Source organism: Anguilla anguilla, chromosome 19 (assembly GCF_013347855.1).
Source record: "Anguilla anguilla isolate fAngAng1 chromosome 19, fAngAng1.pri, whole genome shotgun sequence".
NCBI classification, from domain to species: Eukaryota; Metazoa; Chordata; class Actinopteri; order Anguilliformes; family Anguillidae; genus Anguilla; species Anguilla anguilla.
This window is the reverse complement of record NC_049219.1, coordinates 11,105,028-11,126,351: the sequence shown is the minus strand read 5'-3', so window position 1 is coordinate 11,126,351 and position 21,324 is coordinate 11,105,028. Positions and strand designations below refer to the sequence as shown.

General features: G+C 47.7%; 1 long non-coding RNA gene across 1 annotated transcript in view; it reads left to right on the top strand.

Annotated features, from left to right (window-relative positions):
• The window catches only part of LOC118219034, a 126,950-nt gene that overhangs the window by 5,489 nt on the left and 100,137 nt on the right, over positions 1-21,324 (top strand). Inside the window, exon 2 of the long non-coding RNA XR_004763640.1 lies at positions 12,299-12,424. This is a non-coding gene — a long non-coding RNA (uncharacterized LOC118219034). The remainder of the gene's footprint in view (positions 1-12,298; positions 12,425-21,324) is intronic.

Below are 21,324 nucleotides of genomic sequence, written 5' to 3'. Positions count from 1 at the left end.
TCTATAACTAATCGCTGAACCCTGTGCCCTCAAGAATGATAATGGCAGGGTAATGATAAAGGCTTAAAAATGTGATCTAAACAAAGTTTTTACAACTTTGACAATTTTATTCATAGTTTTTGATTCGGAAAATATATGCTGAAAGAAAATTTGGAAACCTACCATTATGGCAAGGAACATTAGTCATTTTTGACTAAAGCAGATGGCTCCTATAATTATAAGCCATATGGTCCTTCAAACAATGGTATTCACAAACATTTTCAGAAGTGCACTGGTGCCACCACAGCCAGTTTGATCTTAAGTTCTCTTTGAAACCTGTTTAAAAAAAAAAAGATAATTAAAAAAAATAATTCATATTTCCTGCTCGGGCCCTCTTTGATCAGGTAAAAACAAACGGCAGGTGAGCTGCAGCGTTGTCCTTTAGAAACATCACATTCATATTCCTTTTGATCAAAATTTTAATAGGACGTGACCCGTATGTACAACTGGAGAGTTCGTGAGACTGAATCCTGGAGCGGTAAATACGCCTCATTGTCTCATCTTCACATTCTAATGTATATCAGCAGGAAGTGGTGAATTGTGTAAATGAATACTTTCGAGGGGCGTCTGATCTTTAAAGGGCCTGTTTTTTTTCCCCTGCTTTATTAAAAATACAGGACAATAGGCAGAAAGTGTCCAACAGCAGTAGTAAGGCAACTGGCAGGTCCATTACACACACCTGTGAGCTAACCAATCAAAACAATGGTTACTTGTGTTTGTAGCACACTAGCTGTCTAGCAGCATTGTTGGATTCGCTATTCAACATTGAACATGTTAATATGTGATTGTTTGATTACTTTTTTATATGACAGTTCATCTTTAGTGTTGTTCTGGCCATTCAATCTCTGGCAGAATTCCAGAGGGTGAATTAATAACGATGTGTCTGATAAGTGATAGTAATGTAATGCTGTGATGTTTAAGAAGTGCATTTGACAAAAAAAATAAATAAAAAGAGTCACATATGAAACAAACAGTGTTCAATTCCAAAGCCAAACGATGCTCTTTCTCACCAGCTTCTCGTGTGGACGGGAGCGTTGCGTGTGATCCTGTTTTATCTCCTCCGGCCCACCTGGGCGATGAGAGGCAGCAGCTCTGCCATTTTGGGCCCGCTGTGAAAGCTCATTGGCATGGCGAACGCTCGCCTCCTTCACCCCAGCCCGTTACCCCGGGGGTTCCTTTTGGAATAGCGAACCGCACGCGGAGCCTGTTAATTCAGACAGGAAATGAGCTCTGACCCCCCCCCCCCCCCCCCCCCCCCCCCCCAGGCAGTCAGTTCTTTATCTCCACCCCCCCTCCCCATCGTTCCAGGGGGATTGTTCCATCCAGCAGACTTTTCACGATAACTAATTACTAAATCCTTTCATTTACTTCCTGTGTGCCTTGCTGAGACCACACAGTAGTAGTTTGATGTAACTGATTTCCTTTTTAAAAAAATATGAAATGGAATATTTTTAGGACTTTTTTTTTTTTTTTCCTTTTTTTCTTTTTGTATTGTACTGTCTGATAAACGGTCCAATCAATGAGGATCTCCGAAGGGGGTTGAGATTGAATTTCCATACGAGGGAGCAAGGCCACTTTAAAAAAAAAAAAAATTAAAAAAAAAGAATTTTTAAACTTTTTTTTATGAAATGAAGGTTTTGCTGAAGACTAATGCACACTTTGCTTCAATATTGTTATGGTAATGAACATTTTGAAAAGAATAAAGAACGAAACACTTTTTTTTTTTTTCCATTGATTTGCAGGCTTCAATGCGCCAGGATACTGCAGATATTGGCCAAGAGAGAAAAGACTGCCTAATCTAATTTGCTCTGTATTTATTTATTTTTTTTCAAAAAGATGTGCCTCTCTTTCACAGTTAGGCATTCAGCAGCTAAAAAAAAAAAAATGTGATTGATTTTAATTTAAAAGCCGCACGGGAAGTTCTCAGAACAGGGTAGCAGCGTGGGTTGTCTCTGTGGAATGTAGGTTTCATTTCTTTTTAATTCTTTCAGATGTGTGTGCTTTCAAGGTCTGTAAATTGATGTTCCTTTAATTTGGAGCCCTTACAAAAGCGTGCGGCAAAAAGTGTGGCTTTGTCCAGTTCAGCATTTGCGTTTTGAGTTTTAATCGGCTAATGCCACAAGCAAACAACACAATAAGGAATACGTGAGTTCTCTGAATTGTCATTTGTCAAAAGTGTTTATAAGTTCTGCTTTTAGCCTCCTTTATTCCCTGTGCCTGACGCGAGGCCCGTTCACCTGTGGTGTTCACTCCCGAATCCAGCGGAGTCGATGTTGATTCTGCTTCCTGAAACAAACAAAAGAAACCCCATACATTCACGTGTAACTCTCTAAATAACGATTGATTATTAAACTATGACCAATTTAAAAGCTAGTTTAGCGACTGTGCAACAAGTAGCTGAGGAATTGAGAGTAGCTGCCATTCGCACAGTTGCTGAAGTGTTCAGATGCAGATTTAACCGTCGACACTTGAGAGTTAAATTTAGCTGTTTCGCATCCGAGTCCTTGAGACGGAAGCATCCTTCGGTGTTTTGGCATCGCGGAAGTGGTTCGGTTGAAGGCCAGCCAGACCCATTTTTTGCATAATGTGCATTTCACTTTTGTTTTGTCTTCACAGCAGAAACCGCTGCCAAATCAGTCCAGCGCTAGCTTTAATGAAATCCCTCCTCAGCAGCCGGGGTAAATGTCCACTAGACTGTCCGTGTGCAGGACACGACTCCACGACTGGAGCGGATTCTGGATTTTCCCGTTAGCAAGTCGGAAAATTGAATTCTGATCATTCAGTCCGCTGGGCTGATTTGGCTTTCAGATGTTACTGCTGCCGTAGGGGGCGCTCAGCGAGTGGCGTAGAGACTGAGTCGGACTGTGTGAGTCGTGTATTCGTTTCTGTGAGTCAGATTGCCTGATGACAGGTGCCGACCCGGCCCTGACCCGGAGTCGGACGATGTCGGCGTGCCGCGTGTAGACGTGACCGGGCGCACGCGTGTTCCCACGGTGAGTGATGCGCGGAAGGCGCCGCGGGTCACGGGGGCGGGGGGGGGGTGTTGGCATTAATCCCGAAAACTGTCAGTTCGCATTACCAGCGTGCGGCCGTCACGTCAACGGCTAAATTTAGCTGTTGATGGATTGTTGGATATACAAACTGACTCGCCCAGACACGGGGCGACGGGATAAAATATGAACGTAATTACAGGCGCGTTATTAAGCAAGCAGGGGTGCGGGGCCACGCCATTCATAAATCTGCCTGCTGCTGAGGGGGGAGGTCAATAGCCCTCATCACCGGTGTCAGCACTGCCCTTTATCGTGGTGGGTTATATGGAGCCCAAAGCACAAGAGCATTCTTTTACATATATATACACACACGTTCACTGACATTCAGCCACAAGAGCATTAGTGAGGTCGGGCGCTGATGTTGGGCGTTCCAGTTCATCCCAAAGGTGTTTGATGGGATATAGGTTAGGTCTTCTGTGCAGGCCAGTCAAGTTCTTCCCCCACCAAACTCAGCAAACTATTTCACTGTGGACCTTGCTTTGTGCACAAGGGAAAGGGCCTTCCCAAACTGTTGCCCTCACTGTTAGCCTTGAGTTGAGTGGCCCCAGTAAAAATCCAGCCGCTCGAATGCTACAGGATGTGTGTGAAACCGTTCGCCCTGTAGCCTGCCCTGAATAGCGTGGCCTCTCGAGCGGGTGAGTAAAGTAGTGAAAGGGAGTTTCAGCAGGTAATGAGCCCCTTTGCCAGGGCGGGGGGTTTCTCCGGTGGTGCGGTGGCTTTGTGGACTCACGAGGGGAGGTGTCGCGCTTCTCTTTGAAAACTTCCAGATAGTGAAGAAAAAAAAGGAAGAAATAAAAAAAAGAAAGCGTATGTCAAGGACCATTTCTCCATCCCAGCGGGGTGAAGAAGCGGTTGCTATGGCGATGTGCTTTGTCTCCTACCACTGTTTCTTCCTCTCCCTTTATCTCTCTGTTTCACACTCACTCTTCCTCTTTTTCTTTCTCTCTGTCTCTGTCTCTTTCTCTCCCTCTGCCTTTCTATCTCTCAGCCATATGCTCAGTTGGGGGAGCTGGTGGTCTGTGAAAATCTCCCATCCCCACATGCACCTCACACACACATACTCTCTCTCTCTCACACACTCACAAACACAATCATACACACAAACACACACACACACACACATACATACTCTCTCTCTCACACACTCTCAAACAAATCAGACACACACACACTCACACTCAAACCACCCCCCCCCCAAACCACAGGGAAGGACTGATCTTAGAGATTTCAGTGTATGAGATTTTTGGCTCTCTGTTCTACTGGGGAACAGATGTGCATGTGGGCTTTTAAAGCGGAGGCACCTGCCTGTGCAGATTTGCCTGTGTGAGCCCAGGACAGGGCTGCCTTCTCCGTGCCCCCTTCTGAACCTCGCTGAGCACGAAGGACAGCTCCCAGAGAAGCCATAAGAGGACCCGGTCCCTCACTTCCATTACGCTCCTCATTAGAGTTGCTGAAACGTGTGCTTTTTAAAAAATCCTTTTCAAACAGTTGGTCTCCCCCCCCATTTTAATTGCTTTTCTCATCATTGTGGAGATTCAGGCTGAGGCTCTCAAGTCGCCTCCTCTCATTAACACAGAGTTCTGCCGGTTCTCATGCAGAAGGAAATGGGTCCTTTGTTCTGCATTATTTGGAGAAGCCCGGCGAGAGGCTTGCATTTGTATTTCGCCTGTGTCTTGTGGATCGGGGGGGGGGGGGGGGACTGTGCCCTTGGCCTGTTAGAGTGATGGAAGAGGCCCCCGGTCCCTCTGAGGCATTTCAACAGCCAATCAGAGCTCGGCCGTCAGACGCTGCTGACGCTCCATTCTGCTGTAATCCAGACTACCACCCTGGGGGGGAGGGGGAACTGTTTAAAAAAAACAGTCACTGTTACAAACTTTTGAAAATCATCTTTTAAACTGTAACTTTTTGGAGTTTGAGGGTGAGTATTTTTTTTTTAATGAAACCCAAGGCCTATAGCTGGGTGCGGCAGGCAAGCAGTAAATCACACAGCCCTCGCAGGACACAGTCTGCGGACGCTACGCGCGGCGCGGTGCGGTCCGGGACGCTCCCGGGGTTTGTGCGTAAGCGCACTGTGCCGCTTACTGGACCCGTTCAGGACTGAGGAGCGTCGGTGCGCGGTGTCCGTCCTTCCCCGTCATTCGGAGCAACCCTGTCATCGGTCGCCGCCAAACTGACGGCCGAGCCAGGCTGCCGAGGCTCGAGACAAGACTGCATTCAAATAGGAGGCGCCGGTGCTCATGGGTAGTCTGCGGTTAGGCGTCCTCTCCCCCCTCCTCCTCTCGTTCCTCTCCCCCCCTCCTCCTCTCGCTCCTCCTGTCTTTCCGTGCTCCATCCGAGCCCAGGTGGTTTTGCCCCCTTGACGATCCTGACATTGCTCGTTTCGCGGTGAGGAAGTCAAGACGGTTCTCCTTAATTGTCTGGCATCTTTGAGCGCCCCTGTTTCTGAGTCTTTGGGGCGGGGGGGGTTCTTTGTGCAGTTTCAGTTGTGGCACCGGTAGCCGTGCCGTGCGTTCAGACGCCCACCTTCTGCTGCCTTTTAATTATTCCCATTACATCAGCGAGACGCGGCGCGGCGCGGTTTTGAGAAAGGTCTCCCCTTGTGGGGCTGTTACCAGCTGGGATCCTCTGGGACTTTTAATTGCTGCTTTCAGAGTTTGTGAGTGTTCTGTGGCTTCTGCGCTTATCGCACTGTAGGCACACAGTCTTACTGCTTAGCTAATTATAAACTGGCTTCTAATAAAGCTCTTAATAAGTGAAATTTATTATTATTATTATTATTATTATTATTATTACTATTATTATTATTTTGGTTTGGTTGGACCTCAGGGAAGTTTGTTCTGTGTTCTTAGCAGAGGGGAGCTTTGTAAATTGAGCTGTTTGGAATGTCTTTTCGGTGAATGAGTTTCTGCTGTGTTGTTTTCCTCTCTCTTGTTAAAGTGATTTGTGTGAAAGTACGCCGTTCTGCACATCAGTGCAGACTCAGACTCTAAAAAATGAATCCTGCACAGATCATTTATGTATGAGGCTTCTGTTTAGCTCATTATGACAACTGCACTTATCTCTGCATCCTTCTCTTTTGACTTTAGGCCTTAATAGCAGATTATTACGGACCGGTGCACAAAAGTAGAAGGTTGAGTGTTTGAATCCCGCTCCTGTACATGTAGTTAGTGTGTGGAGCGGGAGCTGGGATTAGAGTGTGTGTGTGTGTATAAATAATGCAGTGTCGTCTGCGGGGCTGTACGCGATTTCACACACTACTCACTGCGTGTAATCAGAGAGGAGATCCTCCTCGACCCTCTCAGCTCTGATGAGCCTCCCGGAGGCCTCTGAGATTTTGCTGTCTGTTGTGAGGAGCGTAATGGGGCTGTAGCTCTGCCTCCCCAGCCAGTTCGCCCGTAGTCACACCTCGGGGCAGCGCGCCACTTTGAAAGCTGAGACTAAGAGCCACCGTCGGACATGAGCACGTCACCACAGCTCTGTATAATTAATCCAGATGGGGCGAGCTCCCATCCTCGCCCCTCGGCTGTTCCAGGCTTCAGGAAGCTTCCAGAAGTCAAGTGTTCACCCGGCTTATTTATTTCTCTCGTGCCTTCCTCTATTGCTTCTACTCCTTCCATCTCTTTCTACCCATTTTTTCTTTGCTCTCTTTCTCTCTTTTCTCTCCCCTCCTTTTCTCAGCCCCTCTGTCTCCTTGTGCCTGTCCCTTTCTCCGTTGTGCTCCATCTTTTTGGCATTTATTCTCTCTCTCGCGCTGTAGAAAGTCCTCGGCTAATCAGTCGTACCCCGCTCAGTGTTTAGGCCCCGTCCCGTCTCCGCGGCGATCCTGACATCCGCGCAACATTACCGCTCGTCATGCCCCGGCCCTCTTACCATCTCACAGTGAGGCTGATATCGGGGAAGCAGTGGAAAGGCTCTGCCAAGCTGTGTGCTATCTGTGATGATGGATAAACCAAGATGAAGGTGTCCCCCCCCCTTCCATGTTTTGTATCTCCAGATATGGCCCATTCATTTTTTCCATTGCCGATGAAGGGGGTGATCCTTTAGCACAGTCATTACCCATGCTGCCTTGGGGATACGGAGGGCTTCTGACGGTGAGGTCTCGATGGTTCAGTCTGAGCAGCTTTCTTCTCCTCGGGGTGAATATAAATCTTTCCCGTGGCTAGAAAAACCCCCCACAGCAGACACCTTGTTTTTTGTGTTTTGTGCTGCTCTTGTGTGTTAAAGGTAACTCTCACAGTCCCACTTGCTTAACCTTCCATGGAGTATCTCGGCCCTCAGAAAGTATGGATGAGAACATCTCAAGGTTTCTGTTGCACGCCCTTGCCGAGCCACTGTTGGAGTTCCTCAGTCAGTCCCCGGGGTGTGCAGATGGTACAGGGAGGAGGAGCCGTCATTTACAACCCTCCTGCCGCCTTCCCCCCCCCCGGGGAGCATTCTGGGTGATGTAGTCCTCGAGGTCCGAGGCGTCTCTCACAGGCTCATTTTCTTACGGCCTCCTCATCCCTCACCTCCGCCTGCGCTCGGCCCCACACTGCAATTCCACCGCAGTCAAACCGCAGTGACCTATCGCACTTTGGTGCATTGTAGAGGTGGGGGGTGGGGGGGTGGGGGGGTGGGTGGGGGTGAGGCTTGTGCAGTCCTGGGGCTCATAAGAGGCTTTTTCGGGGTTGGGGAGTGGGAGCTTATAGAAATGGCAATGATAAGTAGGCTAGTCTTGATCTGGATGCCGGATCAATTTCTCCCTCCCCAGTTCTGCTGATTTAATACAAACCGGCTTAAATCCACCTTGTCTTCAACTCAGATGCCCCCCATCCCCCCATTTCCCCCCCCCCCCACTCCCCAGCAGAAATCATTCCTGTTTGTCTGTCAGTCCCCAGGTTGAAAATAAAGATTTAATTTACTCTGAAAATTGATTCTCTGAGCTGTTTTTTTTTTGTAATGGTGGGGGAAAAAGGGGAGATTCGCTGTTGACTGCGGTTCAGCGTGCAGTTAGGAAGCGTGTGGAGCTCTCTGTGAAATTAGCTCTCACTGGGGAAATTCTCTGGGTTCAGCTGGGCTGCCTTGGATTGATTTTTTATATTTATTTTTTAAATGTGTGATGGGAGGGGTGAGGTCACGCCTGATCGTCGCCGCCGCCGTTGCCGGTTAAAAACCCGCCGTAGAGGAGAACTTCCGCCGCGGTCCGCTGCTTTTTGGTGTGTCGCCACGGGCTCTTAATTAACCTTGTGTGAGGAAAATTAGCACTGCGTCCCAACTCTAGTCTTCTGTCTCTGGAAAACATCCACTCTTCAGATCATGGCCGAATTTTAATGGCCGAGCCATCGCTCTCGCTCTCTCTCTCTCTCTCTCTCTCTCTCTCCCTCCCCCTCCCTCCCTTTCTCCCTCTCCCTCTCCCTCTCTCTCTCTCTCTCTCCCTCTCCCTGCCTCTCTTTGGCACATCCTCAAACGTCTCACTTGAAAAGCAGGAGTGCATTATCTCCTGCGCAGCGCTTTGTAGTGCTTACAGTGGCCGAATGTGTGATGCTGGAGAATGTGCCGACTGGAGGAAAAAAGCAGCATGCGAAATAAACTGCTTGAATAATAAAGCGCATATAAAACTAAACGGATGAAAGAAAGTCGCCGATTCCGTTCTGTGCTCTCGGATGATGCGGCAGGTCCAGGGGTCGCCTCCATTAAGATTCAGGGAATGGATTGAAATTCAGTTTGTTCGCCGAAAACGTAAGAACATTACGGGCGCCTTCACTCCACGAATTGAATTTTAAAAACATTTGAATTTCAGCCCCTGCTGAACTGCCAGTCGCGGTCGACGCTGGCGCGGAGACAGGCCCCTCATATTGTCTGATTCATTCACTCTCAAAAAACAAAAACAGTTTGAAACTGTTTAAGCAGTGGAGTTCTAGAGCACTGACTTTTGAATTTTAAAAAACGTTCCAAAAAAACCTACTGTTCAAAGGGTTAAACACCCAGCTGGCGCTGTGAGCACACAGAGACGGTGCGGTTTTCACCTATAGCAAAGGAACCATCTCCTCTCTCTCGCGCAGTAAAGAGACGTACTTACAGTGATTCACTCTGAGGCTGTGGGACAGCAGGCCTTGCCCCGATTACAGAGCTGCCGCTCCGTTGACCTCTCCGTTGTTAGGAGACCGCTCTGTTGTTAGGAGACCGCTCTGTTGTTAGGAGACCGCTCCGTTGTTAGGAGACCGCTCTGTTGTTAGGAGACCGCTCCGTTGTTAGGAGACCGCTCTGTTGTTAGGAGACCGCTCTGTTGTTAGGAGACCGCTCGGTTGTTAGGAGACCGCTCGGTTGTTAAGAGACCTCTCTGTTGTTAGGAGACCGCTCTGTTATTGGAGACCACTCTGTTGTAAGGAGACCGCTCTGTTGTTAGGAGACCGCTCTGTTGTTAGGAGACCGCTCTGTTATTGGAGACCACTCTGTTGTAAGGAGACCGCTCTGTTGTTAGGAGACCGCTCTGTTGTTAGGAGACCGCTCTGTTATTAGGAGAGCACTTCGTAGTTAAGAGACCTCTCTGTTGTTAGGAGACCGCTCCATTGTTAGGAGACCGCTCTGTTGTTAGGAGACCGGAGCGGAGCAGGCACCGAGAGGGCGACTCCGACGGGCAGCGGGTCACTCGGGCGCGTTGTCGCCTGCGTTCCCGGCGCGGCGTCGGAGCAGACCGTTGTGTTTCTGCTTGCGCGTTCGCCGGTCTCGCAGTGCCTCTTTTCTGTCGGGGCTCTCTTTTTCAGAAGAAGATGAAAAGGGAGATAAGACCGTGGCGGTTTATGTTATTCCCGTTGGCTCCAGCAGGTGAGACTGTGAGAGGCTCGGGTTGAGTGGGTGAGCTGAGAGCTCAGCGCTGAGCTGAGAGATGCTTAATTAACTTCAGTCGTTTCCCTGCTGCCGTTGTGCAAGCTGTGCTCTGTTCCTCTCTTGCCCCCACCCTGAATCCTCCACCCCCACAGTAGATGATGTATGCACGACAAAGAGAGTTTGAATTTCACACAAAGAGGGGCGCCCTGTTAATGTGAGTGTTTTATTTGCACTTTTAAAGAAGGCTGTTTGAAACCAGCCTTTTACTTTGCTGCCTCCTCCCTCTAAATCGCAGCGCTCGAGGCGAAATTAGTAAAATGGTGCGGGAAACCACAAAAAAGCTCTCACAAACACGCAGACGGGCACACGCGCACGCAACTGTGAGCCGTTTGTTAGCCGAAGTTAAGGACAGAGTGCATCATGGTTAAACTGAATACGGGTCGGAAGTCTTTCATGCTCAGACCTTCTTTCTCATTAAAAAACGCTCCTCACTCAGGCCATCCGTCTTCTTTAGATATGCTGCCAAATCTGTCTGTTCCTCTACTTCCAAAACCCCTGTTTGGGTGTTAGGGGAGGAACGGCTGACTCTGCAGATCTATTCCTTTGTGTGTGTGTTTGTGTGTGTGCGTTTGTGTGTGTGTTTTAGCACCGTCTTGTTTTGTGGTGGATTTAACCCCTCCTTACTTATCGAGTAGTTCTGTAGACATCGATGCAGGAAACCGAAAATGGAGTCTGAATTCGGTAGGCAGTGGAGGTAAATGGGGAAAAAGGCCATGCCACACGTCTGTGCTGGGACTCAGATCAGATCCAGACTAGGTCTGACACCGTGCTGCGTTTTTACTGCAGAAAAGCACGTAGCGCTACTCTGCGACGCTTAGTCGACTTTTTATGATTAAAGACCGTAGGGTGTGGTTTTGATCAGGCTTTAATCCCTTCAGGAGTACCTGAGGCACATGCATGAGTCACTGGAGCTGGCATCCTAAAGGGTCAATCTCTCTGCCATGACAACTGGCCCTAATCATGCGTAGCTCTGTTAAAGACTTGGAGACCATATTGTTTTTTTTTTTTTGTAGGAACAGTTTTAAGGAGAAAAGTAAGAATAATTTAAGAGAAGTTTTGTGAATGAGGCGCATTGTGTTTTTTTCAAAATTATTTTTATTATTCTAATTCCTGTATTTACTCCTGTTTTTAATTGTTTATTGCTGTTTTTATACTGCCGTGGTCCCAGGGGTCCTGTATTTCATTATTTTCCCAACACCCATCTGTAATGAAAAGAATGAAAATAAATGCAGCTTCAACAATCTGTTCAGTTTAATTAACTGTAGTCAAAATTATAGCTACAGTACTGGCTCAGATTATTGATAGGCTGCATTTAAAAGCTGAGTGTGATGAATGCAATATTTTGCAACAATTTTTCTTCTTGGCATAATAAGTGTAATATGTAATAAATGTAATCAACATAAAACAAAAATGAAGAAATAATTTGTGTTACGTAATGATTATTGAGGTGTCATGATTACTAAGTAAAAATCAGAACACCTTCCTATATGTATTAGTTCATACCACATAATGGAGCAGTTTTATGTATGTTACAGCTTGAAAATGCATTTCTCTGTCCAGTATTTTACAGAAAATGATTGTATTCATGAAAGGAAGGAAAACCATTGTTTGGCTGGTAGACTTCATTTCAAAGTGCTGATGATCACAGAATGTCATTACTGCTCAAGGTCAAGAAGATAACTGTTTGGAATACATTTTACAGACTAAAATGGCTCAACGGAAGAAGGCCTCTCAGATAGAAGTTTTAAGAGAACTAGACTTCACAGTGTTAACGTAATTTGTGCCAGTACAGTATGTACAAGCCGCGCGCATCTACTACATTGTCTCCTATTAAGCCAATTTAACATAATGTGAATAGCGCTCAATATCAGAGAGACCAGTAAATGTGGTAACAAGCCATGCGACTGTTTTGTCTGGCGGGTACATCCATCAGTAGCCTGAATGTAAAGGTCACATATAACCAGGGACTATAAGGCGCCTGCAACCTCTGCAAACAGCAACTTCCACTGTTGTGGATTAATGATGGAATCCTGCGTTATAGTTTCTTCTGCTTTTGTCTGAGCGACAAACTCCTCTTTTGAAGGGAGCTCTGAGTTGAGCTTCTGGGGCGATGATACACGAGTGAAAGGCGTTCGCCTCGGAAGCGCCCGAAAGAGAGAGGGGAGGTTTGGGCGAAGCGTCCCGAACGGCCATTTTGTCTTTTTGTGGTCCTCTTTGGGTCGCCGTGGGGACCAGGTGGCGTTCCCTCAGTTTGTTTATCATCGGTGTCTGTGATCCTGTGCGTTTTGCTGCTTTTCAAAATAAAAAATAAAATAAAAAAACATGAATTTCTTTCTTTGCAGTGTGGTCTCCTGGGAAACGAGCAGAGGGGGCCGAGCACACTCCGGTGAAGAGGAGTGCTTCAGCTTCATCAGGCGGCACCGCGACGCCCCCAAAATGGCAAACGGCACCAGGACACCTACAGACAGGTACGCCCTCCTGACCCCACCGCCCCCGAAATAAAGCATATGCCAAAACAAGCGTCGCTCTTCTTTTAGCTGCTGTGTGTCGCTGTCAGCACAGAATGGCTGTTGATTGCAGCTGCCGCCCGTTGCCGACCCTTTGCCCATCCCACCCCTGCGCTTTACTGGTGGCTGCTTAGCGGGTCGCTAAGGAAACGCAGTCGTTTAGCGATACTTACAAACAACAACAACAACAACAGCAAAAGCTTGAGTTAAGAGTGAGGCCTCCACAGTGAATAATGGGCCAGGGGAGAAAGGGCGCGGACGTGGACTTTAAAGAACACCATGGGCCGTTCCCGGCACTTTATCAAAGCGCTGGCATTAAACACACACGTCTGAGTGGCACTGGGAAATGAGTCTAGTTTTCCGAGTGGCGGGTGGGGGGGGGAGTCAATATGTAATTGAAAATGGAAAGTAAAAAATGGACCCTGGGATGGCTGGTCTCATGTTGGGCTGTAGCCCGGGCTGATGAATAAGCTCCCGGCCCGCGCCTTCCCCCCGGAGCCCTGGAGGCTCACCTGGAACGACCCGGCCTGCCGCGCGGTCCTCTGCGGTGCCGAGCCGGGCTCACGGGCGGGGGGAGAGGCCGCCACACGCCGGGTGAATTCGGTCATATCGGCATCATCGCCAGCCCCCTGTACAAAGCCCCAAATCTGTGCTTCTCCCCCCCCCCACCCGCACCCACCACGCCATCCCGTGCAATATCCTGTCAGCGAGTGTCGTCAGTAGGGGGGAGAACCAGGGCCCAGAAACGAGATTACGGATCAGCTAATCCGGGGCGATAAGCGGAGATTCGGATTCTGCTCTGATTGGACCAGCGGCAGCCGCTCTGCTGAACGGGGGGGGGTCAGCGCGCACCCTTCGCTCGAGGTTCGCGCTTGGTGTCGTAACCACCGCGGTTCACTCCCATGCCCCCCCCCCCCCAGAGCACCTGAATTTAACTACCAGCTCCGGTTAGGGAAAAAAAGCACAAACATCACAAAGTGTGCAAGGCAAACTATTCCAGTGCCCCGGGTGCTCTTTAATTAGGCCGGAGGATGTCTCACCCATTATAGAGCTCAGCGGGAGGTCCTGTACGCTGCAGAATGGGGTACATGAAGGAGACACAGTCCAGTGCAGTATTAAGGAATGTGCGTTCTGAAGAAGTGCTCGTTTCCCAGTGTGATCTGAAACCCGCAGCCAAGCTTCTTGCCCAGCCACACCATCATCCTGTGTGACTCTTTCACTTGCCCCAGTCATTGAGTGGTCCCGATTCTGCGACCAGTTCTGTTTGAGCAGAAGGACTCTGTCCCTATTGCAGAAAGGGAGACATTACTCCATTTACATTTACATTTTATCGTAAGGGTCTGTTGACAGAACTGGAACAGATGGGAAGAGAAAATGTTTTTGCGTGCTTTCATGAGCAGTTTTCTAATGTTTATGGGCTTTCATATTAAGTGTGATTTTTTATTTTTTTTAGTTTTTGTTATGAACATGCTCAAACTTGTAGGATGTAAGTTCTTAAGTTTGTTGTAAGTTTCTGTCCTTGTGCCAGTGTTGAGAGAAATCATTTGTCCCCACAATCTCCTGTACTGACTCTCTCGCCCTTGAGTGTGTTTACGGTATTCATTGCTCTGAAGCTGAGATCAGCTCCTGTCCTGGAGGGTTTTTTTTTTTTTTTGGCTGTCTCTGAAGTACTGATGCTCTCTAGATGGGGGACAGAAGCCAAGCTTGTTTTGTCAATGTGACGATGCATTATTCCAGGGTAAAAAACCGTTAAATCAAACGGAAACCTACCGATATTTGGCCCTCCAGACCAGGGTTGATTAGACCTGTAGATACAGTAGCGGTGTTTCTCTGTATCTTCTTTAGCTGCAGATTCATATTGACATTCCAAGAACTTATCCTTTGAATCCTCTCAACAACCCTCTGTGCAAGAGGTGTGACTTACACACAAGCACATACTGTACACCACCCACCCACACACACACCAAGTATACCTACACACACGCACAAACACACACACAGTACAGCCCCCCCCCCCCACGCACACACATGCACATACACACAGTACACCCACCCCCGCACACACACACTCTCTCTGTATATCCACCCACCCACACACACAGCCAGTACACACACACACACACACACACACACACACACACTGAAACGCACGCACATAAACTGGCCGTAACTCCTCGGTGGGGAAAGAGCAGAGCATCGTGAACAGCAAACACAATTCACCCAGAATAGCGGAGCGTTATTAATATTATAGCACCTGCCGTATGAAAGGAACCCCCCCCCCCCTTTCGCTATTGCAGTAAATCAAAACCATTAGCCATGCGCGCTTCCTTCCGAGGGGACGGATGGATGCGCTTGTCTGATTTCCATCAGAGCGCGAGTCTCCCCTTGCGCAAGAGCGCTGTTGCGCAAAGACGTGCTACCGAGAGCGAGTGGCAATGAGCCCCCTCTTAGCGAGCCGCGCTGCCGCAGCCCGTAACCCACGGTAACGGGTCCTGCCGTGCCTCGGGCGTGCTGACGGCCGAGCCCCCTGTTCTGGAAGCGTGGAGGGGGTTCTGTCTGTGGCGTGTGTATCTGTATAAATGAGCGGGTTTTAGAGGAGAGGAGCGGCGGCTGATTATCTCTCCGCTGCTCGCTGTTCGCCTCCCACGCCTCGCTCCGTCTCTCTCGCAGCTAGGAGACGCGCGGCAGGCCGCTGCCATGGGAACGGGCCTCCGGGGCGCCCCTCGGGGTGCAGTTGGGGTTCGTGCGTGAGAGCGTTCGGTTAAAAAATAGCTGCTTTCTCTTACCGTTGTCGCTGAGTGCTTCATTAAACGCGAGGAGTTCCTTATCGGTGACGGAACGGGGGAGGGGAGGGGTTCAGTCAGGGGCGTCCAATCGTATCCTAAAAAACGGGCCGGTGTAGGTGTCGGTTTCTGTTCTAGCCCAGCACCGAGATGTCTGATTCTACTTGAGGTATTGATTGAAGACCACAGCGGCCCAGGTCCTGGGGAGCCGCAGGGTCTGCTGGTTTTCTGTTTTCACTTTAAATACGACGACCCACTTTAGACCCAGGACACCAGGTGAGGTGAGCTAACTGCGCGATCGACTGTTTCATTTGCTCAATTAAGCGCAGAGTAACAACAGAAACCAGCAGACCCTGCGGCTCCCCAGGACCTGGGTTGGCCCCCTCCGGTCTAGCGTGTAAACTGATTCCATTGTACATTGCACAACGGTCTTGGTCAAAGCTGTTCAAGAATTTTAAAAATAAAAATAAAAAACTTTGGAGAGGAACCAGGGTAATGTCTGCATTCATACAGTTCCACTGGGGGACGTTTATGACGTCCGTCGCATACAGTTTCTTATATCACAATAACCGTTACATTACATTTATTTGCCAGATGCTTTTATCCAAAGCGACGTGCAATAAGTGCATACCAAGGGTCGTTGGAACAACTAACAAAACACAGGTCCGATAAGGTACAATACTCATTTTGGTACAGTTATTCACAGCCTATGAACACATTAAGTGCAGTACACACAGTGATCGTCACTCTGACCTAACCTATGCCCAAGCTAGGAACCAGTGAGACAAAACGAGCGTAGGGTACGAGATACACGCTGTGTCAGCTCGCTATTGCCAGGGTTCTGTGCGGAGTTTATAGCGGGAGTCTTACAAACGCCTTTCTGTAGACGAGGAACCTGTTCAGCCCCGAGCCTGTCCGATCTTCCGCTGCTCCTCGACAGGCTCAGCTATGAATCTGTTTGGAAGTGAGAGACGAGGCCTCTCCTCAATGCGTTTGCCGCGGTACGGTGACTAGTGTAGCAGAAGCGGTTTATTCTTTTTGGAGGGAAGAGGGAAAAAAATGTAATAAGAAAAAAAACTATTTCTGCGTCTGATTTCAGCTTCAAAAACGCTTTTATTTGGAGCGAGCGAGCGAGCCTGGCAGCGAGGTCAAACGATTAAATCTTTTTTAGGCTTAAACTTTTAATGAAGATGGAAGCGTTTGCTTTTGTGCAAAAGCGAAAGAAAGGGGGAGATGGCGGGTGGGGGGGGAAGAGTCAGATGTGTGGAAAAATCCTTTCGAGGTAAGACGGGTGAGAAGGCAGATTTTAAAAACCGATAGCGAAACTCGCAATTTATTTTATCCTCAGCTGTTGGCTCCTTCATCAGAGAAGTTTTATTAACTTGACCTGAATGTGTGTTAATATTATATTCCTACCCGCACACATGCTGTTTGATCCTGTCTCACCTCACCAGCCTGTACTGTCTAATTAATTTTTCTCCTTAATTTTAAACATCGTCTTCATCTCTTCTTCACGGGGGGGGGGGGGGGGGGGGGTTTGGGTGCTGTGGAAGTGTTGTGTGAATGCTGGAGTGTGGGCGGTTTTAGGTCATACTGATAAGCTGCATTCTCAAAAAGGATGTTGCTAATATCCAGCGCAGTTTGTGTGCAGCTGTATTTTTGTGTTACTTTCAACATATTTTAACACTATTTTTGTGTTACAAATATACTATTTATGTATTACAAAGGGAGACTTTTAAATGCAGACTCTGCTGAAAGTCCTTAACAACACAATAGAAGTGTTGTGACCCGCAAGTTCCTCATGTGACCTTGTTCTAAGGTTCTCATTGGGTCGCAGAAGTGAATGATTGTGATGCTAAAGATACAAGTTAGTTGTTATCTGGAGTGTAGACAGTTGAAAGTTATACTGGTGAGCCATTTTGGCATCATTCTTTATATGAAATAGCAGTCATCGTTGGTGTCAAATGAAATGCAAGCACCGGTGGTTTTTTTTATATCAGGGCTGAAAGCTCAAATTGCTAGGAACAGACTGAAGAGAATTCACACTTTATCTTTTTATTTTTGTGATAATTTTGGTGTGCCAATAAAATCCCCATTGCAGGGAAAGAAGCACCCGACTCTGTCCCTTACGTTGGTGTGAAAGATTTTCCGTTGACGAGAACATTGAATCACTGTTGGTGCACGCTAAAGACCAGTGAAGTCAAATAATTACTTTAGCCACCTCTTTAATAGACTGTGAAAGGTAATATGGGAATGGTGAATTAAAGAAATTAAATTCTCTTTCTTCTTCTGTACCAAATCCATATATTGCACAAACGGCAGTCCTCCACCTGCATACTTAAATTCAGCTGACTGTGGTCAGCCAAGAGGCCATTTCAGGTATGTTCATATTTGAGTCTCATATCTTCTTTTATATATATATATATATATATATATATATATATATATATGTGTGTATGTATATATAAGCAGATATGAAACTTGGAAAGATTTGTTTAAATTAGTTTTTGTTTCTTCCCATTAGCCGACAATAAATGCCCCCCCCGCCAGTTCCGCTCTCCCTCTCTCTCAGGCCTTCCTGGCCTCTTAGGATCAGACTTTATGTTAAAGGATCTTCGTGGTAGGAAAATGGCCGCTTAGTGCATTTCAACCTGTCAAGAAACTCGAAAAACTTTTTTTTTTTTTCCTTTTTTTTTTCTTCCTTTTTTTTTGCGCACTGTGTATTGCTCAGGCACTCTGAGTAGTTGTTTTGAATTCATTTCAGGTTCTGTCATTGATGTTTATTGTCCCCATAAATTTTCCATTAGACGCTGAGTCTAAAAAACAAAAGCTGGTCTCTCATTACCGCCAGAAACAACAAAAGAAAGCTAAAAATGAGAACAGAAGCCAGTTTCCGATAATAGATTAGCCCGTTACCACGGTAAAACACATTACCGTGGTAACAGGAAAATGGATTGTTAATTTCTCCTGCCAGTGGCGCTGGCGTATGGCAGCTAGCTGCTGCTGGAGCTTACATATGTGCATGGCACCAAAGAGACATTTTATATTCAATTAAAATTTGACTGAGGAAAAGCCAAGCACCCACATGGATCCTGTGTGAAGTTTGGGAGGTGGAAGACGCTCCTGGCAAGATGCTGATGATCACGGCTTCACAGTGGCGGCTATCCGGTCTTTGTAGATAAATTGGGTGCACATACTGAAGTGATATATTGTTCAAGAATAAACAGTATTTTTACATTTCCACATTTCCGCATGGCATCCAATCACAGGCAGCTGGGCTTGCGTTTGGATTCACAGGAGATGGCCGCGATGCTCGTACTGCCCTGGCAATGTGACGCAGAAATGATGATGTCATCAGCGTGCGCCTGCGCGGGCCTCGGGGGTCTCCTCAGGTTTTCGGGCTGCCTCGCTCGCTGTCTCCGTTAGCGCAGCTGGCTTGCCGCCACGGCGCATTTGGGGCTTCCTGTGCTTTAATGAACTCCACCGGCTGTGTCGGTCCCGTCGGCTCCCAGGGGCGGGGGCGGGCTTTAATGTGGGCCTAATTAAAGCTACCCTTAGGCGGCGGCGGCGGGGGGGGGGGGTGTCAGAATCGATTGCTGTGAGCGTGCGGTTTTTACGCCCTCCGTCCAGACCGAATTTCTCCCTTCCGCTGGCGCTTGTTTGTCTTGTGCATCTGTGATCGTGCAAGCAGCTTGATCTGGAAACGTTCCCGGATCCCCAGAGCTTTCCTGGATACGCCGTCCTTCCGTCTGCGCAAACGGGAATAACGCAGAATCCCTCGTCATGTACGGGTTGAGGGAAAGTCACTACGCACAGGTTCCTACCTGTTGAAGGGATGTAAGGGTTATATGTAAACCCACGGGGACGTTTAGATCACAAGACGCTTGTGTTTGCTGCCATCGCGAGAGCATAAAAAATCACAGAGAATGTTTTTCCTCTTGTTCCTGTTGCACCCCACACCTTTTTGTATTTCAGTATTTCACATCCAGCCCCTGTAACCCGCCCCGCCTTAGCCCTTCCCCTTCCCCTTATCCCCACAGCCTCCTCCCCCCCCCCCCGGTTCTTATCAGTGCTCTTATTCATTTATTTTTGAAATGTGTATTTTATTTGTTCATTTTCTGGAGGGTGTAAAGTTGTACCGCGGCTCTGTAAAAATGCTAAATTAAGTTTGACTGGCTTGGCTGTACACCTGACCTTGTGTGCCGGTGCTGCTTGTACTTCTACAAAATATGCCAAGAGCGTGTTTACTTCTCCTGAGATCTGACCGTCTGGGTTCTGAGACTGGGTTATACCTGTGCATTTTTAAAAAAGATGCCTCAGAATAAGGTAGTTTTTTTTTTTCCTGTACTGCCACACAAAAGTACCCTTTCTGGAATGAGAATACACTGCAAAAGAGTGTGTATGTGTGGATGTTTTGGAGAATGTAATATTTCGTAGACGTGAAATGTTTCACAATATCTTGAAGTGGCAGTAAGTGGTGTATTTGCCAGTTACTTGTATTGTTGTTTTTTTTTTTTTTAAACTTAACCAATGAGCTACAGCTCAGTGCTCACATGCCTGCGGCTCTCCAGGACCAAGGCTAAGGGCCGCCCACCTGGAGTGTCTTGCAGGAAAGCGGCCCTGAACAGGCCTCAATGGTCCTTGACGGGCGGCGTATGCTTCAGCGCTCGAGTCAGAGCTTTGTGGTGATTAACCAACGCTAGCAGTGTTTCATAAGCAACAATATGTAGACTTGTAAATATGTGGAAAAGGTGCAGCCGATTTGATACATTTTACAGCACCGCGCTATGTTCCGTCTTCCCCTTAGAAAAAGAGGTTGTCTTCTAGGTCGTCTGCTCGGGAAAGACTAATGCCTTGATTTATTGGCTAAGCTTAAGGTAGCTGGAAGTGACTTAATTTAAGTAGCCTGCTGTGTTTTACAGCAGCGTTTGTAGCCTTCCCCCCCAAAAATGATGGGCGGTTTGATTCCCCCCCCCCCCCCCTCCTCGGCGTCCTTGGCAGACGTCTACGCGCCGGCGCTGTGTACACCGCAAGAGTCCTGGCCTTCGTCGCTCAGCGGCTCAGGATTAAGCGTTCACTAAATCACACGCCGATCCACACCTCACATTTCACACAGCATTTACCTTTATTTATTTATTTATTTTTTAAAAACACAGTAATTATGACTCTCCACTGCTCCCCTCTGAACTAATTTTCTGATCTGTAAAAAGATGACGGGTTTTCACCAGCTGGACTGTAATTATCTGACAGTGCCGTTTCACCTCTGAGGGAACCCGGTGATGCTTGTTAACCAGCAGCGAGTGCTGCAGACATCAGCATCAGCCGGCCCCTAGCGGTGTGGAAGTGTGGACGCTGTTTTCAGGGGGATGACTGTTATGTGAGTGTAGCTGTTTCACATCCAGCCCTTCTTGTTGCCGGTGCAGCTGTACACTAAACAGCAGTACCCGCACGGGTGGGTATTGGTCAGTGTAAATGCGGGAGGTAAAATAGGATGTGAGATTTCGGAGGTGGATGTGAGCGTTATTTCCCCCCGGGCCGATTAAGCTTCAGACTCCTGCGGGGAACGTTTTTATTGGTGAATAAGAACATCTAATGGTTTGACCTGAAAGTCAAAACTAACCCCATATTAGATTTAAGGTTTAATTCATATGTCAAATGATGACAGACCAAAAACGGCTGTGAAATAGAAAAATGCTAATCCTGTAATTGCTAATGAACGCACGCTCACCACTTACAGGTGAAGACAATAAATAAGACATTAAATGGAAATTGCCTGCAGGAGGAGAGACCTGCACGCCAGACCTTGCCAGAGAATTACACAGACTCCCTCTTCAGTGTGACAGGGATACAAGAAAAGACCTTAAAAAAAAAAAAAAAAAAAGATGGAACACATCCCAGGAACTGTTACAAAAAAGAAAGTAGGAAACATTTCTCTTCTCTTTCCAACTCCCGAGCTCAACTCCATTTCACTGAACTCGCTAACTTTCCGCCTGGCATCAATTGAATGCTTTACTCCCGCAGTGGTTGGAGATGCAGTCCCTGATTGGGTGAGTTAAGATGGTCGTGGTAATTTATGGA